This window comes from Notolabrus celidotus, chromosome 5, assembly GCF_009762535.1.
Source record: "Notolabrus celidotus isolate fNotCel1 chromosome 5, fNotCel1.pri, whole genome shotgun sequence".
NCBI classification, from domain to species: domain Eukaryota; kingdom Metazoa; phylum Chordata; class Actinopteri; order Labriformes; family Labridae; genus Notolabrus; species Notolabrus celidotus.
Window position 1 is genome coordinate 36090522 of NC_048276.1, and position 22528 is coordinate 36113049.

The window sequence follows — 22528 nt, forward strand, 5'->3', positions numbered from 1 at the left end:
GGTCGGTTTTACTCCCCACGTCTGCAGATTTGAAGATCTAGTGGATGATTTTTATTTATCATGGATAAGTGCTAGCGCTAGTTAGCATAGCCACATAGCTACATGTTCGTAGCTGTGTACAAGACACACGTCTACATACTGATAAATAAAACAACAAGAAACACTAAATCTGTGACCAATCCTTCAGAAAGGTCCTGCTACAGGCGCCTCTCCGTCAGGATCAGATTCTGGATCAGATTCAGAGGGTTGAAGTAACGGGATCTCTGAGCAGCTGTGTATATTCAGCCAACATGTAAACTTTAGATCAACGTGCTGCACATCCACTTCCTGAGGGGGCGTGGTCAGAGAGAAAACAGAGTGTTCTGATGAGGACTGAAGAAGAGGGTTTTTCAGGCAGACCAAAATCTGATTTCAAAGTGTTTTTTTGAGCATACACTTTAAAGACATGTTTTGGGGACCTCTTAGACCAATATATATTGATGAAAAAAGCGTGATATGTCACCTTTAAGGAGGGGGAAATAATAGATGCAACACGTCTGAATGAGATCTGAGAGGTCAATGTACAAACCTGCCTTGTTCTTCATTTCTTTTCAAGTTTAAGTTGTTTTCAAGCTTTTGGATTATTTTACTTGTGAATTGTTCACTGAAGCAACTTCTCATCATCATCATCACTTTGTCAGAGACAGCAACCCCAGCAGACAGATTGCTTAGACTTGCTAAACAAGGCCTTTATAACTCGGTGAAAATTCTCATACAGAAGATATTTCCATGTGCCATCTCTGCAAAACTCATTGTTACATTAACCAAAGTGTTCATGAGGTGAAGATAATCACTTGACCGATTAAGTTAATTAGGAGAATCGTCGTGGTGGCAGCCGGAGCGTCTGTGCACTTATCCATGATACTGGTTAGGCAGCAGAGAAATGGCTCCTCAGCACCAGGAACTTCTTGTTATTGTTCAAGTCAAGCCTTTAATGTTTAATTAATGCCCCTGCGCCTCAGCTTAATGCCTTTACCACTAAACTGGCAAATGCTAATTCAGGGAAATATAACCCTGAGGCAAAAATATGGAGGAACATACGGAAGGAAAAATGATTCATAAAGCAAACTGGGTGCTGAATCCCAGTCTAAATTAACTTTCTTTTCTTTCTTTTACTGACTGTGAAGCCATCACCATTCACTGCAAAGTCTTTTCATATCCGTTTAAAGCGCTGTTTGAATTATGGCTCTTGGTTTATCTGCCGCCTGCAAATAGCTGAGCACTCTAAAGCTGAATGTCTGCCATCCAGTGCGTCAGAATGCAAGAGCTGAGTCAGTCAACAGCAGAAACTACCACTAATTATTACTGAACTTCAATGGAGCTTTGATTTGGAATAACTTTTCCACAAGTTTCGGCGTCTCCGTTGAGCATGTATGATTACTAATGTGATAATTTGACTCCACACATCATGAAGGGTTCCTGCTTAGCCTCTCCACATTTATAACTGTTCCCTAATCCTTAACTTCCCTGAAGCGGACGGAAAATTCAATAATCTACTAAAGCGTACGAATAAGATGTATTTGCTACATTTTCAAATCCCACTCAGTATTTAGCTTCATTACTTTTCCTCCACTGTGAGTAGAGGTTAACATAAGTATTGTAATGAGATGTAATCTTTCATTAAATTGGGAAAAGATCAGTTTGGCTTTACTCTAGAGTTGTGTTAACATATTTCATAGAAAGGCCATTTTCAGGCCTGCCTTTCATCCCAGTGAACTGGAGCTGCCACAGAGATGCTTGTTGCTGAGTACCAGGGTTAATGAACACAAAACCAATTGTGATCTCACCACTAAAACCATGACCAGAGGTAGCTTTGGACATATCTGTTCGTCTTTTAGAGTGTAAATCTTCTTTTTGGAGAAGGATTTGGTGACCATATGTGACCGGAGGTTGTTTACCTCCTGGCCACTGTTGGCACTGTGCCAGGTTTTGCCACTGCGCTGTTTGTGGCAGCGCCACGGGCATCTATACATACAGGTGCGAGTGATTGCTCGCCCTCTCCTCCAGCTCCCGTCCACTTCCCGGTGTGGCTCGGCGTCTGTGGTGTGTGTGGTTTTGATCGTAAGACCAGGATTGCGATCTGGTGCTGAATAATCACCTGTTCAGGTAACGCACCTTTCCTTCCGTCTATCCATTGTGTGTGCGCTCTGTGCATTTTGTGACTTTACCTCCACCTGTTGCAGTGTGGCTGAGGCTGACTGGCTGCCGTGGTGGACAGGTTGCTCTACAGGAGCCTATCCTTGTGTTTGGCATCTCGTGTCCTGAGGTAAGTGGCTCTTGCCTGCCTTGGTTGTGTCCGTGGTTCCTTGCTGCACACTGACTGTAGTTTTTGTTTAATTCAGTTAATTGGAGCAGCAGGCCCTCACTCGGCTCTTCCTCCAACCTTGGATTCAGCTGGCGCTGTTTGCTCTGACTGCAACTACATGAAAGATTCAGGATCGGACAGTGGGGACGTAGTGACTCTGATCCTTTGTACGAACTGTTAATCCTCCTGCACGAGAGGATATTGTTCGCGCTGTTAAGGCTGATTTACACTTCTGCGTCTCCCCTACGCAGCAGGGGCTGACGCGGACATGAGCCCCACATACTTGTGCGTCGGTGTGTCTGTGTCGCGCAGCAATTCTCCGCCGAAACGCCTGAGGGCAGTGTGGTCTCTCTGATAGCCGGCCGCCTGCTTCCGGCCCCGCTACGATCTCTGTTTACTTTTCCACAGAGATTCAGAGCGTGTTATGTTAATCTACAGCTGATACATGTTGCTGTTTATCATACAGACATGATTACATGAAGAATAGAGAGGAGGAGATGAAATACACGGCCGATGTGTGGCTGATGTCCGGGATCCCGGAAGTGTTGTAAATGCGGCAAAGACAAAGCCGCCGAGCGGACCAATCACAGAGCTTGCGGTCTGCGTCGGCTCTACGGGGAGTTACATTTTGGAGGAGGTGCACGTCAGCTACGTGCTGGGCCACGGCGTAGGTACGGGAGCTATGCGGACCCCCGGCGTAGGGTACGCCGTTGATTCAATGCAGAAGTATAAATCAGCCTTTACTCCCCGATCTGCCAGAGACGCGGGTGCGTGTCAGCAGCAGGGGCGTCTCAGCGTTCTGCAGACTCTGCAGTCCGGTCATCAGACGGCTGCGTGCAGGTTTCTTTTATTACTGTTAATATTGCATTGCTTTATGATGGATTTGGTTGTTTGTTTCTTTATATTGGTTTTGAGTCATTAATTTTCCTTTTCCTTAATTCAGGTATTTTGTGTTAATCTGTTGTTTGTGGGTATTTTGTTGTATTTCTCTTTATTTGCATGAGTGTGGTTATTTTCATTTGGTTATTTTGCATTTGGTTATTTGATTCAGTATTTTGATTTGCATGAGTGTGGTTATTTTCATTGCTTTGGTTGTTTTCCTTAATTGATTTGTTTGGATTTATTTGAGTTAGTTTAGTTACTTCAGAATTGTTTTGTTTGGGGTTGTTTGAATATTATATTGTGTGTTTTAAAAAGAACCATGTCTTAAAATAAATAGAGTTTTCAAATTGTAACCTGCCTCTGCCCAGTGGTCTCTCGAACCTGTAGCTTTCAGTTAGCAAGTTAAATTTATGGTTAATATTTCCCAGGGGTGAAATTTCCCCGGGTGGCTTTGCCGACTCACATACAAGCCCGGTGCCTCACGTCACACATAGGTTGGCACAGGCCCTCCTTGAAATATGATAGGCGACCAGGTGCCACCCAAAACTGCTAAATTATGATTGGCTATTTTACTTTTAGGAGGGGAACTCGTGTTTAAAATCATCTACTCTGGCTTTATGTTCAGCTGCTGGCAGCTTTCTTTGCATTAAATGTGTTTGTTTTCTTTAGTTGATTCTCTGAACTGTATAAAAATACTTTGCACATGTCTTCAAGACAGCTGCATGATAAAGGAAATGAGTCCATCAAAAATTGAAAGCAAACTCCTGTAAAGTGTCTAACCATCAGATGCAAACTTGTATCCATTTATTATAAATGTTAGGGGACTGAAATGTTGCAGATAAATATAATATCTGACAAGGTTTTTAGAGCTTTAGATTGTGACTTTGGACAAAAAACATCCTTTTATTTTTGGTCCTTAAAGAGTTCTGCTTAGGAGATGTTGCCACTCTGTTGTGATACTTTTTAAAACTAAAAAGTTCAGGTCTGAAATACAAAACTGTCGTTATTGCATCCACCCATTGCCACCTCTGTATATAGAATCAGAATCAGAATCAGAATCAGAATCAGAATCAGCTTTATTCGCCAAGTATGCTTGAACACACAAGGAATTTGACTTTGGTAAACTGTGCTCTCTTTGTACAAGGCATAAGAATAGGAATAAGAATAAGAACTACAATAAAAAATAAAATGAAAATATAATAACAATAACCTTAGCTATAAATACAAAGAAACAACAAATAGCTTGACTAATATGTACAGGCTAAAATAATATGATAAAGTGCAGTGGTGAGTTGCAGAGGTAGTTTTACATTATAAAATAGAAGTTAAATAATACAAAAAATAGAAATATGGAATTCTGCTTGAGAATTGTTGCATTGTGTATCTACATGTATATTTACAGAGAGTATTTATCTGACAGGTATGACACTGTTATGGTTTAGTGTTCATCAGAGTGACAGCCTGGGGGAAGAAACTGTTCTTATGGCGGGTTGTTTTGGCGCACAGTGATCTGTAGCGCCTGCCGGAGGGGAGGAGTTTGAAGAATTTGTGTCCAGGGTGTGAGGGGTCAGCGGTAATGCTCCCTGCCCGTTTCCTGGCCCGGGACCGGTACAAGTCCTGGATGGGGGGCAGGTCGACACCGATGATTTTCTCTGCAGTCCTTATAGTCCGCTGCAGTCTGTGTTTGTCTAGTTTGGTTGCAGAGCCAAACCAGACAGTGATGGAGGTACACAGAACAGACTGGATGATGGAGGTGTAGAACATGATCAGCAGCTCCTGAGGCAGGTTGAACTTCCTGAGCTGACACAGGAAGTACATCCTCTGCTGGGCCTTTTTTCTGATTGTGTCTATGTGGGAAGTCCACCTCAGGTCCCGGGAAATAGTGGATCCCAGGAACCTGAAAGAGTCCACAGTAGACACAGTGCTGTTCAGGATGGTGAGGGGGGGGAGTGGGGGGGGGCTTCTCCTGAAGTCCACTGTCATCTCTACCGTCTTGAGCGGGTTCAGCTCCAGATGGTTCTGACTACACCAGAGGGCCAGCTGTTCCACCTCCTGTCTGTAAGCAGACTCGTCTCCGTCCTATAGTAGATAAGTTCCCCAGATGGGCCACCCCTGTCAAACAAGGTCTGATTACACTCCTGGACAGCACACCACTTCTTACTGCCCTTTCAAGTTTCAAATGTTTGATACACCTGCAGAAAAATAAATCTGGAAATCTGCCCCTTCTCTGGTGAACAGATTTGCAGCCTGTCTTTGTGTAGAGCATTCATAGCAGAGGAGACTTTTTTCATACTTGTTGACTGTATTTCTTGGGGACAAATGATTCACACTGGTCAGAAAGTCTATTTTAACCGGCTGTCCACTTTTGCTCTGATCGCTGAAATACCTCTGAGACCAGGTTTGATCGATGTCATAGCTTCCAGAGTTACCTGAAACAGGGCTTTGTTAGAAAGATAACAGATACAGACAGAAGGATAAAGGTGTCACATGCAGTCTGTTCTTTAATTTCATACTATAACAGAATTTGACTTGAAATAGCTGTTGTACAGTCCATCTTTTTATACAGTCTGATTTAAATCCAAATCAAAATGTCTTTGTGCTTAAAGAGCTCATTATGCCCTATTCCCCCTCTAGAATGGCACATCCCTGCATGTAGGCCTGCTGGTGGTACCTAAAGTATAGTATGGGAGGTAGAACCTTCAGTTACCAGGCCCCTCTCCTTTGGAATCATGTACCAGTCAGGGTCCTAGAGGCAGACCCCCTCTCTACTTTTAAGAGTAGGCTTCAAACTTTCCTTTTTGATAAAGCTTATAGTTAGAGCTGGATCAGGCTTGGACCAGCTCTTAGTTATGCTGCTATAGGCTTAGACTGCCAGGGGAACTGACACACTGGGATCCTATCTCACCCCCTTCCCCCAACCCCCTCATCACTTACTTTAACTCTCCCTGTCCCATTAAAGTTACTAACCATAGACCTTTCTGGAGTCCCTGAGCTCCCTTGTCTCGTAGGTTCCTCTGAGCTGCCGTAGACGTCCTCCTGCTGTGGACGTTCCAGACTCCAGCTGATACGGACCTGCTGGACTCCAGCGGCAACAGCTACTACTACTGGTCTCATCACTATCACCGCTCCCTCTCTCTCTTATTCTCCTCTATCCCTCTTTCCAGACCCAACTGGGTCAAGGCAGATGGCTGTCTAACATGAGTCTGGTTCTGCTCAAGGTTTCTGCCTGTTAAAGGAAGTTTTTCCTCTCTGCTGTAACTAGCTAAATACTGTGAGGTGCAATGCTCATGGTGGATTAAGGTGGGGTCAGACTGAGTCTTATCCTGTCTTGGTGTTGGGTCTCTGTTCATAATTTGACATAGAGTGGTCTAGACTCGCTCTGTTTGTAAAAGAGTCTTGAGATAACGTTTGTTGTGATTCGGCGCTATACAAATAAAGATTGATTGATTGATTGATTGACCTGGATTCAAAAAACGAACTTCAGAACCGCTCTGTCACATCATGAAGAACTGATTTGTGAAGTCTGATTTTGTTGAGGATTTGTTGTTTGTTCTCCTGCCAGAGGCATCACATCAGAAAAGACCTCTGAGTCATGGGAAAGGACATGAAATAAATACCCAGTCTTGTTATTTGCGGTCCGTGGCTGTGTTTTATGAGCGGTTGAGTTGCTGCATTAAAACGTTCAGCATCAGTGGATTGTTTAAATATGTAAAGTTCAGACAGCTCCAAAAAACAAGGTACTTCTCATTTCTAAATAAAAAACTCTGGTTGGCTCTCATCCAGTTTTTCCAATTTGTTCACAATTCCATGAAATTCATTCCACTTTGTTGATTTTTTTCTCTGCTCTCACTCATGACTTGTAAATCCTGGCCATGTTATTTAGCTTCCACTCTGTTCATTATATCGTGTCTATTCTTGTGCATCTGATGTTTGTATTTCCACTTTCATCTCCGTCTGCAAACACTCTGTGGGTGAGTGCATTATAAATAAACTGAAGTTGAAGTTATGTTAGCACGTATGCTAATCTAAGACCGTCAACGTCTCTCTTTTGTTGTGTTTGTAATGCCCCGAGGATAGAATTATGAGTCAAATATTTTCCTCTACATCTACCCTTCACTTTATTTTACAACAACACTTCCTTCCACAGTCCATGCAGTTTAAGAGCAACATATTTATAGCAGCAGGCATCATCGTGACAGTTTCTAAACTCGTAGAAAGCGTGAACACGGGCGAGTTCAACAGTCAGTTCAAAAGAGGAGCAGGAATGAAGACTTAGGAAAATCAATTGCACTCTGGAAGAGAAAGCAATCTGTCAGAGCACATAACTACAACACAGTGATTGTAACACATGCAGTCAGGCGGAGCATGTTTGAAGAGTGGCTTCACTCATTCTCTATTGAACCGCACCTGCATATCAGGGAATCTCTCCATCACTGAGGTTTGACGAATACCAGTTTCTATCTGACCCCTTAGCCCAAACATCTGCAGCATTTTATCTCAGACTGAGCTGCTTTGGAATCAGTGTGGCATCGTCGACTTGACATTGAAAGTCAGTGTCATTTAATTAGATTAACAATAACTGATGAACAAGTTCTGTTGAATTAATGACTGTTTCTCCGACTGGAGTTCAGCTGATCAAATAAAAACAGTCACATAATTATCATTTAGAGGAGAGAAAACTGAGACTTTTGATGTCTTAGCTTTAATGACATACAGTATATGGCATTAAACAGAACAGACGGATTGAAAGCATTCTTTTATCACGCATTGTCTTTAAATCTCTTTTATATAACCATTTCCACTTTGTTATTATTCACAAATGTCTGATCAGTTTAATGTGCATGATCTGTATTGTTTTCTAGGTGACATTGTTAAGTCAGTACAGTGTGATTAACGGCCAAATTCCACCAGATCTGTGTCCGGTCCGTATCCGATAAGTTTCTACTCTAAGTCAATGTGTTAACTTCCACTGGATCCACTCCATTGCGTTCCGGCTGGGTCCCTGATCAGGCAGGTCGGCAGGAAGTCAGGCACCAAAACAAAATGAAAACATCTGGTTGCAAAGTAGCATCTTTTTGCTTACAGTGCAGAACTGTGTGAATTGTTTTTTATTAAGGTTTGTCGTTTACCATTAAAGCTAGGTTTGGTAGTCACAGAAAACTAGCATGAATTTGAATTTAGCATTTCCTCAGGACTCCGTCTTTAAGTTAATTAAAAGCTTTTATTTTCAATGATCCTGTTTTATTTTCACTCCTCTCTCTTGGTTTATAAACTGTGGAGAACAGCAGCTTTAACCTAATATGAGGAGTGTTTAGCTGGATATGTTACCAGCTGAAATTAATAGTGATGCCTCTTTGTCGCGTACATAATCAAACAAGACCATCAGGATTGTGATGGATTATAACCAAACACTTATTTTTAATTCTTGGTTCTTCTGCCTCTGTGTTGTTAGATCAAGTGATCAACGGTGCACGGCCCCAGCAGCCTCTGTATACATCTTTACGCTGCAGTGAGTGAAACATTTGACTGCCAAAAAGGACATGGCGTAGGGCTTTAATTAAAAAACATCACTCACACAAGATTAGCAAAGAGAGTAAGCATTTGTTTTGTCCACAGGGGGTCAGCACTATTTGAGAAGTTGCTTGCGGTAGCTTTCAGTCGTATGAACATGGAGAAAGAAAGATGGAAATACAAGTCGTACAAAATACTCTCCACACATCTAATAAAATGTTTGTTTAGCGTCTTTCCTATGATGAGATGATTGCTCATTTTGGACGATGCAAGAAAAGAAGTCATGCTCGAAAATTTTCGGCCCAGTAATCTTACTGTTTATTATTAAGAAGCTTTCGTTGGTACAAATGTCTGAAGTACTTTACAAGGGCACACATATTTTACTTTCCTAATGCAGGTTATAATCAACATGTCACACCAATCATGGATAATGTGATATACTCCCTGTATGTGCACTTACAGTAACATGCATGCCAACATTATGTGTATCCATGCCATGACAATCAGCCTGAGTGAAGCCTCTCCTTTGGTTCCCTGCTTTAGATTAAACTAAATGCTTAATCCATTCAACTTCAGCTTAAGGACTTTCCTCTCTTCTTTATGTCCTCTGCCTGAGATCATTTGGCATGTGATAGACGACTTTCAAGTGTCTGACCGTTGGTGAATGAGCGTCCTCTGTTTTAACTTTGATTGTGTTCATTTATCTGCATCTACAGTGATCTGTCGCTGTGTCAGACATGTTGGGGACCACAGGGACCGGTTCAGAAGCAGAACACATGGCTACAAGAGCATGCAACAGCTGCTTCTCTGTCATTGTTTCTTCCAGTTGTGTGTTTTTGCTGTAAGGCTGGTTTGTTCCTCTTGCACTTTTATATTTGGTGCTAGCTCGTCTGCAAAGAGAGATGAAGTGACAGCTTCATCTCTTCTGGCTCCTCTCTTTTAGCTCTTCCTAATAGGAGAAGAAAAACATTTGGTGATTCTGTTTTCACCCATTATGCTCCTGGACAATGGAACATCCTTTATTTTATTTCTTTTATATTTATTTTATTTATCTACTCAGTTTTATTGATATTTTTAGCCTTAATTTTATTTTCAACTATTATCCTTACCCTTTTTAATTTCTTTATTGGTAACACTTTACAATAAGAGTCCCTTAATTAGCATTAGTTAATGCATTATTAAGCATTAATTAACAGTTTAATAATAGTTTAATTACCGTTATAATGTATTACCTAACATTAACTAACACAGTAGTTAGTGCATTAGTAAGCAGTTAATTAATGTCCACTGCTCAGAGTTAATTAATACATTATTAAACATTAATAAAAGTTACAAAACTTAATTAGTTAACCATTAGTGAATGCTTTCTGGACCCTTATTGTAAAGTGTAACACATGCATCACTTAAGTAACACATTATAAATGCTAAACTGCCTCATAAGCATCAGCATAAGCATAAGCGTGTGCATCACTTTTAAGTGTCCTCTGGAAACACTTGTGTTGTGTTGCTGTCTATTTGCAGCGCGTTTTTCTAATGTATTGTGTTGTGGTCTTTGCATCGCGTTTTCTAAATGCTGCGCATGTGTTGTCAAATTGATGAAGATGTTTTCTTAATTTGCTTGTGTTTTGTCTTTTTGCATGTGTTTTCTTAAGTTGCAGTGCTGTGAGCTCTCAGGGCCACCGTACTTCTCTGTGCCAGTTGAGATGTTATCTGTGATTATCTGTTTTATTCTAAATAAAATGTGTTGAATTCTGTATATGTGTTGCTTCAACTACATTTCATGTTAGGTAATACATTATAACGATTATTAAACTATTATTAAACTGTTAATTAATGCTTAATAATGCATTAACTAACGCTAATTAAGGGACCCTTATTGTAAAGTGTTACCTATTTATTTTAACTATTTATATACTTAATATTAATTTGATGCTTTAACTTATTTTAATTACACACATTTTTTTGTTGTTGGTGCGCATTAGTCTCTATTTTACAATCCGTTTTTGTCTTTCCATTATTTAATATCTGCTTCTTTCTTGTTTTCAATCGCTGTAAAGCTCTTTGAATTGCATTTGATTTGTATGAAAGGTGCTCTATAAATAAAGCTTAATTGATTGATTGATTTGTGAATGAAAGAGTTGTCTGGTCATTAAAGGGGTTCTATAGGTTCCTGAAAGAGAGGCTGAATGTTCATATTGTGAACCTTTGAGCATTTGGCTGTCAGCGGGCATGTATGCTAACACATGAGCTACATACTGTATCAACATCTGCCTCATATTACCAGCACCCTGCATCAGTGAGCTGCCATATGATACTCTTACACTAGAGTAAAGACTGTAGGTCCCACTGGGACTACTCTTGTTCTGTCACCTCATATCAGGTCTTTATTCATGGATTTAATGTGAGTCTTGTTGTTTGGTCCTAGATAAATTGCATCAATAGATAGAAAATTAAAATATCAGCCACAGTTATACACACCCACACACACACACACACACACACCGAGTACACTTCATTCAAAGCCCTCAATATGAAAAATAATTTCACCAACTCGTCATTATTGTGCAACAAAACAACTCTGCATCAGCATCTCTCCTGTACGCTACTTTTCCATAACCTGAAAAGTGCAAATGCTGTCACACTGACCCACACTGGGATCATCAGACATAAGTGAAACAGGTTGGAACAGGTGCAATATATGGCAGATGTTTTCTGTGCAAACTGAGAAGAAGCTTCACACCTGGAGATGTGGTCCTGGTAGTTGATCCCTCTGCTCCATGTGGATCTTGGATGTTAGGAAAAGTGTTGGAAATTCTAGCAGACTCTAAAGGATTGGTGCGAGCTGTAAAGGTGAAAACACACACCAGTGTCCTGGAGAGGCCAATAACCAAGATCTGCCTGCTGCTAGAATGCAAAGACTAACAACTAGACTATGCTGACTGGTGACATGATGACGTCTCCAATCCAAAGATGAGTACCACCACACACGTGATTGATAATCAAATTAATGAATGCAATTTATGAAGAATTATAAGTTAACATGAGCTCCTTTTAATATATTATGATAATTGTTTGTGCTACCTCAAAATACAGTGCAAATCCTTAGTTTATATTTCTATTTGTTGAAATATATTTTGGTAATGTCTACAGGTGTGTGGGTGGTGTGTTCACTAAAGCCTGAGGGCTTAAGAGCAAGGTGCTGCAGCCTAGTGGTGTGGCTGACTGAAGCACACAGTCGTTAGACCTTGCAGACCTTACAGACAGTCTTGGTTTAAACCATAGGCTGTTTCCGAAACGGCCTGCTACATACTACTTACTAATGTAGTAGGCAGTAGGTATTGCCTACTACATACTGCGTTTGAATTTAGTATGTAGTATGACTGTTCTGTCCGATCTGTCATGCAGCATGCTGAGCCAGACTTCGCTGGATTTCCGGTTTCGGAAAGCGGAAGTAAACAACGGCGAAGCCGATACATAAAAAGCTTCTTTAGCATCACTTATGATTTAAAAAGTTAGGAAGTGGTTTATATGTAATTTGATAACTTTCACAGCACCCAAAAACGGATTTCCTCCCGTCAAAAAATGAGGAAAAAGAAAAAGCAGAACGAGCGCTGTGCATTATGGGAAACAGTACGCGAGGCAGACTGGTCCGATGCATACTGAGATATTTTCCCGAATCAGTAGACATCCGGGGAGTTTTGGCATACTGCAGATTTTGCTCTTGTTCACATACTACTTACTACATACTGAATTTTGGACATATCAGTACGTACTGCTAGTATAGTAGGCGATTTCGGAAACAGCCATAGACTGTATAAAATATGGACGTAGTATCCGTGACGTCACCCATCTGTTTCTGAAGAGCTGTTTTGAGACCAATCGGCTGCGGCAGCCATATTGCTGCTGTGGAGCCAGTGTGACGTAAAGAGGCGGGCTTTGAGCCTCCTAGCCAACAGCTGCAGTGTTCCCACAGGCAGCTGTGCCTCTCATTGGAAGACTGGTAATCTCAATATCTTCGAAATTGCCGAATTAGAAAAAAATTCAGACCCCCTCACAGTGAGAGGACATCGAGAAATTAGCTATTCAGACTACACTCATCTTTTGTACCAGGCTGTAAACATGTTTATTAATGCTGCAAAGATCGTCTTTTCCCCATTCATGTGTATGTGACTTCCTGTACTTCCGGAGCCAGCCTCAAGCGGATCCTCGATGAACTGCAGCTTTTAACACTTCCGCATTGACTCATATTTTTAGACCGGAGGTTGCCGCTTGGTTTAAACCTAGCATTGATACAGTTTTGTTTATAGTTTCTTCTCTTTGATCAGTTGTAAATCAAATCACAAATAAAACTCCATTCTTTATTTTGGAACTGCGTCCTCAGGACATTCCATCTATTTCTCAACCAACACAAGCGTCTACAGTAACAGACATTTTGTACATGCACTCTTGCATATTTCTTAATGTGTAACTAGGATTAATTTAAAATATAATCATAAAAATAAAGACTTTATTTCACAGAATCAGCACATTGAAGCTGCCTCCTCTCTAAGTCATGTTTTCAGACCACACAGGGGAAGCAGAGCAACATTTATTCGAATAATACATCTAAAAGTCAAGATCAGAAAGTACATTTCATTGCATACATTTGATTTCCAAATCAAGATGCTGGCAAGAATTTCTTTAAATTATAAGAATGAACTTAAAAACTGTTTTAAAATGTAAAATAACAGAATTTTAAATGTGATTATAACTGAGATGAATCACGTTCATCTGTTAACATTCTGTGACTAATCCCAATTTAAGAAAACTGTATTGTGTGACAACCAAACTTTTCTATATTTATTTTTCCAGGTAAACATTCTAAATTAGTGAGATGTTTGACTGTTGAAATTCATCCTTCCATTATCTATACAGCTTTTCCTATTCAGGGTCACAGCTTTGGTAGCTGAGGCAGGTTACACCCTGGACAGATCGACTGCCTATCACAGAGCTAACATGAAGAGACAAACAACCATTCACACGCACCCACACCCACACCCACACACACACACACACACACACACACACACAGCAGTCACCAACCTGACAAGTATGTATTTGGACTGTGAGAGAAAGCTGGAATACCCAGAGAGAAACCATGCACAGGAAGAACATGCCTATGTTGAACCCTTCAACAGGGGAAATTTTGTTGTTTTAATCAAAACAAGGGATAACCAAATAGATGCCGCTTTGTCTTCACTTGTCTGTATTGTGTCATATAAGTTTCTTTAAGGGCAAACAAACATCCAATTCACAACACAATAACACTGGCATAAAATGTACTTGTTTAAGCCGCCATGACTTGGCACTAAACAATAATAGATGCTACGGTCTAATCAAGCTAGGTTATTCATAGTCTGAGTTAGCCAAGCTTTTCAATATAGAACAGATATAAAACATATTTAGTAGGGGTGTAATGATACACAAAATTTTCGGTTTGGTTCGATACATTTTTGTCACAGTTCGTTCCGTTTTCAATACAGAAAAAGAGACATTTTCATGCCTTTTTTTAACTTTTTTTTAACCTTTTTTTAACAAAAAAAATTCAGCTCAAAAGCACAGTTTTTAAATTAAATTAAATTAAATGTATCAGGGGCAGCTATACCTGACACATGTTCTGCTGTGCATGGGGGGGTGGCATGTGTGCATGTGTGTGTGTGTGTGTGTGTGTGTGTGTCTGTCTGTCTGTCTGTCTGTCCGTCTGTCTGCGTGCGCTTCTGCCGTGCGCGATGCAGAGAGCAGAGGAGATTTTTGAACGTGCGACCGTGTAGAGACAGAAATGACATCCCGTCATGCACCCCTAGTATTTAGTTAACATAAAGTAACAGTTACACAGAAAATTGGGTAACACTTTACAATAAGGGTCCCTTAATTAGCATTAGTTAATGCATTAATAAGCATTAATTAACAGTTTAATAATAGTTTAATAATCGTTATAATGTATTACCTAACATTAACTAACACATTAGTTAATGCATTAATAAGCAGTTAATTAATGTCCACTGCTCAGAGTTAATTAATACATTATTAAGCATTAATAAAAGTTACAAAACTTAATTAGTTAACCATTAGTGAACGCTTTCTGGACCCTTATTGTAAAGTGTAACACATGCATCACTTAAGTAACACATTATAAATGCTAAACTGCCTCATAAGCATTACTTAACCATAATTAAGCATTAGTGAATGCTTTTTGGACCCTTATTGTAAAGTGTAACACATGTATCCCTTAGGTAACACATACTCTGAAGCAAAATGAGTTGAAATGTAGTTGAAGCAACACATATAAAGAATTCAACACATTTTATTTAGAATAAAACAGATAATCACAGATAACATCTCAACTGGCACAGAGAAGTACGGTGGCCCTGAGAGCTCACAGCACTGCAACTTAAGAAAACACATGCAAAAAGACAAAACACAAGAAAATTAAGAAAACATCTTCATCAATTTGACAACACATGCGCAGCATTTAGAAAACGTGATGCAAAGACAACAGCACTACACATTAAAAAAAGCGCTGCAAATAGACAGCAACACAACAGAAGTGTTTCCAGAGGACACTTAAAAGTGATGCACACGCTTATGCTTATGCTGATGCTTATGAGACAGTTTAGCATTTATAGTGTGTTACTTAAGTGATGCATGTGTTACACTTTACAATAAGGGTCCAGAAAGCATTCACTAATGGTTAACTAATTAAGTTTTGTAACTTTTATTAATGCTTAATAATGTATTAATTAACTCTGAGCAGTGGACATTAATTAACTGCTTATTAATGCACTAACTACTGTGTTAGTTAATGTTAGGTAATACATTATAACGATTATTAAACTATTATTAAACTGTTAATTAATGCTTAATAATGCATTAACTAATGCTAATTAAGGGACCCTTATTGTAAAGTGTTACCGAAAATTGTTACTTTGGTGTGTTATTAAATCAACAATGCTTTTTACGAGGTACCTACCTTCAAAAGGGTAGATTTTGTTGTTCACCACACAGATGCCGCTTTTGTCTTCACTTGACTGTATTGTGTGAGGAAGTGGAGAGCGGTCCCCTTGTCGGATCCCCGAGGCATTACCTAAAGATCGTAGAGCAATCAAACTCAAACACAAGATCTAAATAACTAGATTAGTTTATCTCATCCCTGAACATAAACTAGTGCACATTAATAACAGAGTTACAAAATATTTGATAGAAAAAACAACAACGTGAACGCTACAATGAGAACCTGAAATCAATTGATTGATCAAGTCTGACACATCAACCTGTCACACCAACTCCAAACAGAAAGGCACCAACCGAAACAAGGTGACGAAACCATGAATCTTCTTGCTGTGAGGCAGCGACGCCAACCACTAAACCACCATGCAAGTTGGAAGACAAAGAAGGATTTTTTAAAAGAGAAAACAGTGCCTATACCAAGGGAGAAGTCCCGGTGGCTGGTGGTGAAGCTTTCAGCAGTGTGACTGCCCCCTGGTGGCTGGCTGCACTATAGGTCAAAAAATCTGTCTCCCCCATTCATTTGAATGGGGGAGACAGATTCTTCTTGTTATGTAGTTAGTATTTGACTGTTTTGTGTTCAAGGCCTCTTTTTTCTGAAAAGTTTCTTTTTCGTTAGTTATTAGAGGTTAAAAAAACAGGGTTTTACTTCCTGGTGTCCTTTGAGTCACAGCCGCCATAGAGGAAAACTTCATAGGACACACAGCGTCTTGTGACGCTACGTTATAGGACGGAGCTTATTACAGTGGTTTCACAGGCTCTGGCTGCACAATGGCTGCGCCCAGGAGGGGGATTTTTTGGTTTCAGAATCGTACAACGGGATGAGGCGGAGCAACGCTGTCCATTTTTATTTACTCAACTCAACTCAACTCAACTTTATTTATAAAGCACTTTAAGAACAACAGCAGTTGGACACAAAGTGCTGTACAGAAACATAATGGATAAAAACAAACAATAAAATCATAAAATCAATAAGAACAATAAGATAAAATAAAGTTGAAAAATAAAAATAAAAATAAAAAGGCACTGAAACAAGAGCAGGGTCTCATGCTGAGTCGAAAGCCAGGGAATAAAAATGGGTTTTAAGACGAGTTTTAAAAGTGGACAGTGAGGGGGCTTGTCTGACGGCTAAAGGAAGATCGATCCACAGTTTGGGAGCAGCGACAGAAAAAGCCCTATCCCCCCTGATCTTCCGCTTGGACCTCGGTACCTCCAGGAGCAGCTGATCAGCTGACCTGAGGCACCGAGCAGGGGCGTAGAGATGGATCAGCTCAGAGAGGTAGGGCGGGGCGAGACCATTTAAAGATTTAAAAACAAATAAAATAATCTTAAAATGGACTCTAAAATGCACAGGCCATTTACAGTCTATGGCCTATACATGTACAAGACAAAATCAGGATAGGGACTAGAGGTTGCATTTTTTCCACAGAGCACCAAAATCCACACAAACCAAATGGTTCCTCTGAGCTTTAAAGCGTCATTGTCGTCACAAGACTGCTGATTGGTTCTTGTTCACATTCCTATGGTCTGTCCTCCAGCTCTTTTTTTCACCACACAGACTTTCTATATTCCAACCAAGCGGCAACCTCCGGTCTAAAAATATGAGTCCAATGCAGAAGTGCTAAAAACTGCAGTTCATCAAGGATCCACTTGAGGCTGGTTCCAGAAGTACCGGAAACCACATACACACCAATTCAAAAAAAGACGATCTTTACAGCAGGAATAAACATGTTTACAGCCTGGTTCAAAAAACGAGTGTAGTCTGGATAGCTCATCTCTCAATCAGCTCACACTGTATGGGGGGTGAATTTATTCAGAACGTAATTTCAAAGATATTTAGATGATGAGTTTTCCATTATGAGAGGCACAGCTGACTTGATTGACAGGCGGGAACACTGTAGCTGTGGAGGCTCAAACCCCGCCTCTATACGTCACAATCGCTCGACAGCAGCGATATGGCTCCCGCCGACGATTTGCCTCCAAACAGCACTTCAGAAACAGATGGGTGACGTCACAGATACTACATTCATTATTTATACTGTCTATGATTCCAACGGTCAATACTGCTCTTTATACAAACAGCAACTTATCTCGACTAAAACTGACCCCTCTCCCACTCATTAGTTGACTTCAACAGAGATGCATGAGCCACTTTTAACAAGAGCTCTGATGAAGATCTCAGATTTTCTAAGTATGTCCGTTATAAAAACTCATAATGCTGTGCAACCAAGCAGCAACCTCCGGTCTCAAAATATGAAGCCCATGCGGCAGTGTTACAAAATGCAATTCATTGAGCATCCACTTGAGGCTGGCTGCAGAAACACTGGAAACCACATACACACCCATTCAAAGAAGATGATCTTTACAGCAGTAATAAACAAAAAACAGGTTGGCTCTACGTAGCTAATTTCTCACACACTGTACGGAGGGTGGATTTCTTTCTAACGTGACAGTTCAGAAGTTATTAAGCTTACAAGTTCTTGCCCAAATAAGGACATGGCTGACTTGATTGACAGGCCTGAACACATAGCTGTTGGCTAGGAGGCTCAAACCCCGCCTCTTTACCTCACACTAGTTAAGGTTGAGTTCAGCATTTCCAATATGGAATGATTGGCTTGAATACGGCATTCAGGAACAGATGAGTGATGTCACGGATACTACATCCATTATTTATATAGTCTGTGTGAATCATAACTGCATGTCAGCTTGGCACTTGGACGTCTCTTTTGAGGGAGATTTGGACTTTACATTCTTGAGTGAGCCCACAACATACATGAAGCACTGCAGACCTGAAGTTTGAAAAGAATACCTGTATGTGGAACAACAAAGACCCAGCAGTACATGAGCTCACTTTTATTATCTTTGGTTCTGGTTCATAAATTCAGTGCACTGTCTTTACATGATGGATATCCTGTATGAATGTGAGTTTAATTAAATTGCCACAGTGAAATTTACGGGCATATAGATTTAAAATATTTCATCATAGGACGGCTCACAGGCACGTGGAGGATTTACTTGAACCTTTTTGGCTCATATTTGCTCTTCAGCAGATGTTTGGATTTTTCCAGTCCAGACCTTATGAGTACATAAAGCTCATGTGTCTCTTTTTGTATCTTTAACAGGCTCCCAGTTGGCAAAGACAGCAGGAAAATCTATCACATGAGAGTGCTTCATCAAGCTAAATAATGGTGCTTTACCACCTATAGCTCCATTGTTTGAAAAACTAATGTGGTGATGATGGCACTTACTGTACTCGACATTTAATGTACAGATGCTGCCAGAGCATTACTAAAGCTGGTGACACAGCTCAACACGTAAGCAGCCCAGCCACACTACACTGCAGACACACTGCTCAGAGAGTGTTACAGTACTGCCACCATTTGGACGCTGCATAACATGGTCAATGAATGTTTAACTCCTGCACAGCTCTCAGCTTCACAGAGCACATTAAAGCCCAACCAAACAGCCTGATTTACCTTTATATCCCCCTCCTCATTAAAGGAAAAGGTCTGTTACTACAAGAAGCTGCAGAGCCTCCACATCTTTGGCCACAAACTTTGTTTAATCTTTAATAAAACTACAACTTCCTCCTTTTTATGTCAGAATATCAAACTGTAAATTCAAATTGAGGCTCAGTGTAAATCTTATGCCTCTACCTTTGTGTACTTCTGATCTATACTGTAAACCTGAACAAGTTGAAATGACTCAAATGTTTGTGGTAACTGATTACATAAGAGTTTTTAAGTCGTGGTAAACAATTTTTGAGTATCACTGAAATTATAAAATACGATTTCAGTTTACTCAATTGTTTTCTTTCTTTTTTTAAAAATTGTGAAGTTCCCCAACTCATATGTATTAGTTACATGTTTATTATATATATTTTTAATTCATACATACTAGATCAGGGGTTCCCAAACATTTCAGCCCTTGACCCCCAAAATATAGGTGCCAAAGACTTGTGACCCTCACTGTCCCTCAAAGTGATTTAATGTGTCTTCATTTAGCTGGTCTGCAGAAAATGACCCTACCTATATGAGCATGTGTCTGTGTTTCCTGTGCTGTTATGAATTAACCTGATGCTACTGATGCTTTGGATAATTAACTGTTCACTAAGCCTAAACTTAGGAGTCATCTGGCAAAAAGAAAGGCAGAAAACTCATTAGATTTTATATTTTCAAGGTTTAATTCAAATGTAGCTACTTCTTTTGTCAATATTTCTAACTAAAATTGGTAAAATGTACTATTTATAGATAACTTTTGTCATTCAACTTTTTTTGTTGCATTTTTAAGTATTTCTTTGTTCACCACAAGTTAAGAAATTATTTATGAGTCATACAGAACCAACAAAGAGAAGAAAAAATAAATAAATACAAAAAATACAAAATAATATGAATTAAAACCGCAAGCGGATATGTGCGGGCCCTCGTACAAGCACCGCCGGATGTGCGCGACCGCCTGATGTGCACTACCGCCTGATGCAAGCCACCGCCTGATGTGCTGCAGGTGTTGCTGTGCTGCCTAGGCTGAAACTGTGAGCATACTTGAGCATACCAGTTATCAGCATAGTGTACATTGCAGTACTGCCTGTCACCAGTAGGTGCTGCTGTGTCTTTAAATATGTTCTGAAGGATTGTTCATCACAGATCATTATAGAAAGAGTTATGATCATAAGCATGTTAAGGCAAGGCAAGGCAAGGCAGCTTTATTTGTATAGCGCATTTCATACACGAGGGCAACTCAATGTGCTTTACATTAAAACATTAAAAGCATTGGAGACATTCAGACAGGCATAAAATAACATAATTAAAATGACAAATATGATAAAACAGAAAAGAAAAGGAAAATTAGAAATATATTAAAAATTACATTAAAATTTGCATTTAAAGTGGGTTAAAATAAGCTAAGATAGGAAGGCAGTGGCAAATAAAAAAGTCTTAGTCTTTGATTTAAAAGAGGTGAGAGTTGGAGCAGACCTACAGCTTTCAGGGAGTGTGTTCCAGATATGTGGTGCATAATGACTAAACGCTGCTTCACCATGTTTCGTTCTGACTCTAGGAACTGAAAGCAGACCAGTACCTGATGACCTCAGAGGTCGAGGTGGTTCATAAAGTAGTAGCAGATCATCAATGTATTTTGGGCCTAAACCATTCAGTGCTTTATAAACCACCAGCAGGATTTTAAAGTCTATTCTCTGACAGACAGGAAGCCAGTGTAGAGATCTAAGAACTGGACAACATACTTTCTGTATTTCTGTATCATTATGTCATATTTTTCATGCTATTGTTGAATGTGAGAGTAAAAATATGTGACACATAGTATATCAAGTTTGCTTGCTTTATATACTGGGTCAATGACTTATAAGGATTTTCAACAGGTCAATTTTAAAAAACACAAAAAATAAGAATATCTATTGCAATTGTTCAAACATTAAGAATGTTGGGTAAACATAAATTGATATTACAATTTTAAATCAAGTGATTTAAGTGTATTTTCATCAAGATTAATTGGCCCTGGCCTTGAAAAATGTCATGTGGTGCGACAGCACTGCAAAAACTCAAAATCTTACCGAGTGAAATTGTCTCATTTTAGTCAAAATGTCTTCTCCCACTTGATTTAAGATAACTTTACTTAACAAGTAACATTTGAGCAAGATAGATTGACTTGTTTTAAGACATCTTAAATATCTTGTTCAGTCAAACAATCTTGAAATGATCTTGTTTTGAGTTGTAATTTAGAAGAAACAAGGTTTATCTAACATTTCAGACATTTTTCAAGCTGAGATCTTATTTGTAGAAGACGGATAATCTTGATTTAAGACAAACACTTTACTTGATTTAAGGAAATGCATTTTATTGGGGAATCTTTCAGAAAACAGCTCCATTGATAAAAGAAAAAAAGAACAAAAGAAAGAAAGAAAGAAAGGAAAGAAGAAAGAAAGAAAGAAAGAAAGAAAGAAAGAAAGAAAGAAAGAAAGATAGAATGAAAGAGAAGTTGTTGTTTTTAAGGGTGGGTTTCAGTTTTCAGGCACTGTTTCTTCTAAATTAGATAAAAATATACATCCTCAAACTACATGCACACAATGAAACACCTACTTTAGAGCATAGCTGGCTTATCCTAAAAAACAACATGACTGAATATTAGTATATCCAGCTCACTATGAGAAGACATTATATCTCAAAATGAGTCAATTAAACTTTGTCATCTTATTTCAAGTACAAGATGGTCTTAAACCTAGAGAAGTGCCGCTATATTACAACTCAAATTAAGGTGAATATATCTCAAATGAAGTTGACATTACATTTTTTTTGCACAAAATCTTTTTTTGAGCGAAAAAAATATTAATTGTTAGCACTCTTATTTTGAGACACTAAGCTTTAAAATACTGTTAAAATATTGCTTAAAATAATTTTTCTCTGCTAATTTTCAGATCAAAGTTTTCTAAATATTACGTCTTATTTTGAAAAATCTTACCAAGCAAATTTTCACTTGTTCTATTGGCAGATTTTTTTGCTTATTTGAAGGTAAAAGTAGCTTAAATAAGTTATTTTTTCTTGTTTTTGGAGGGGCATTTTTTGCAGTGTGTGATTCATCTCAAAATGTATTAATTTCCTTCACATGCTTAACATCATTTCCACAAATTATAAGGTATATTAAGTGTTTAGAAATGAAGTATCCGCATTTCTTTGTAAATAATGATCTCATATTTTTCTTACATAATGTCAAACGCCGCTTTAAATGCAGTTAATG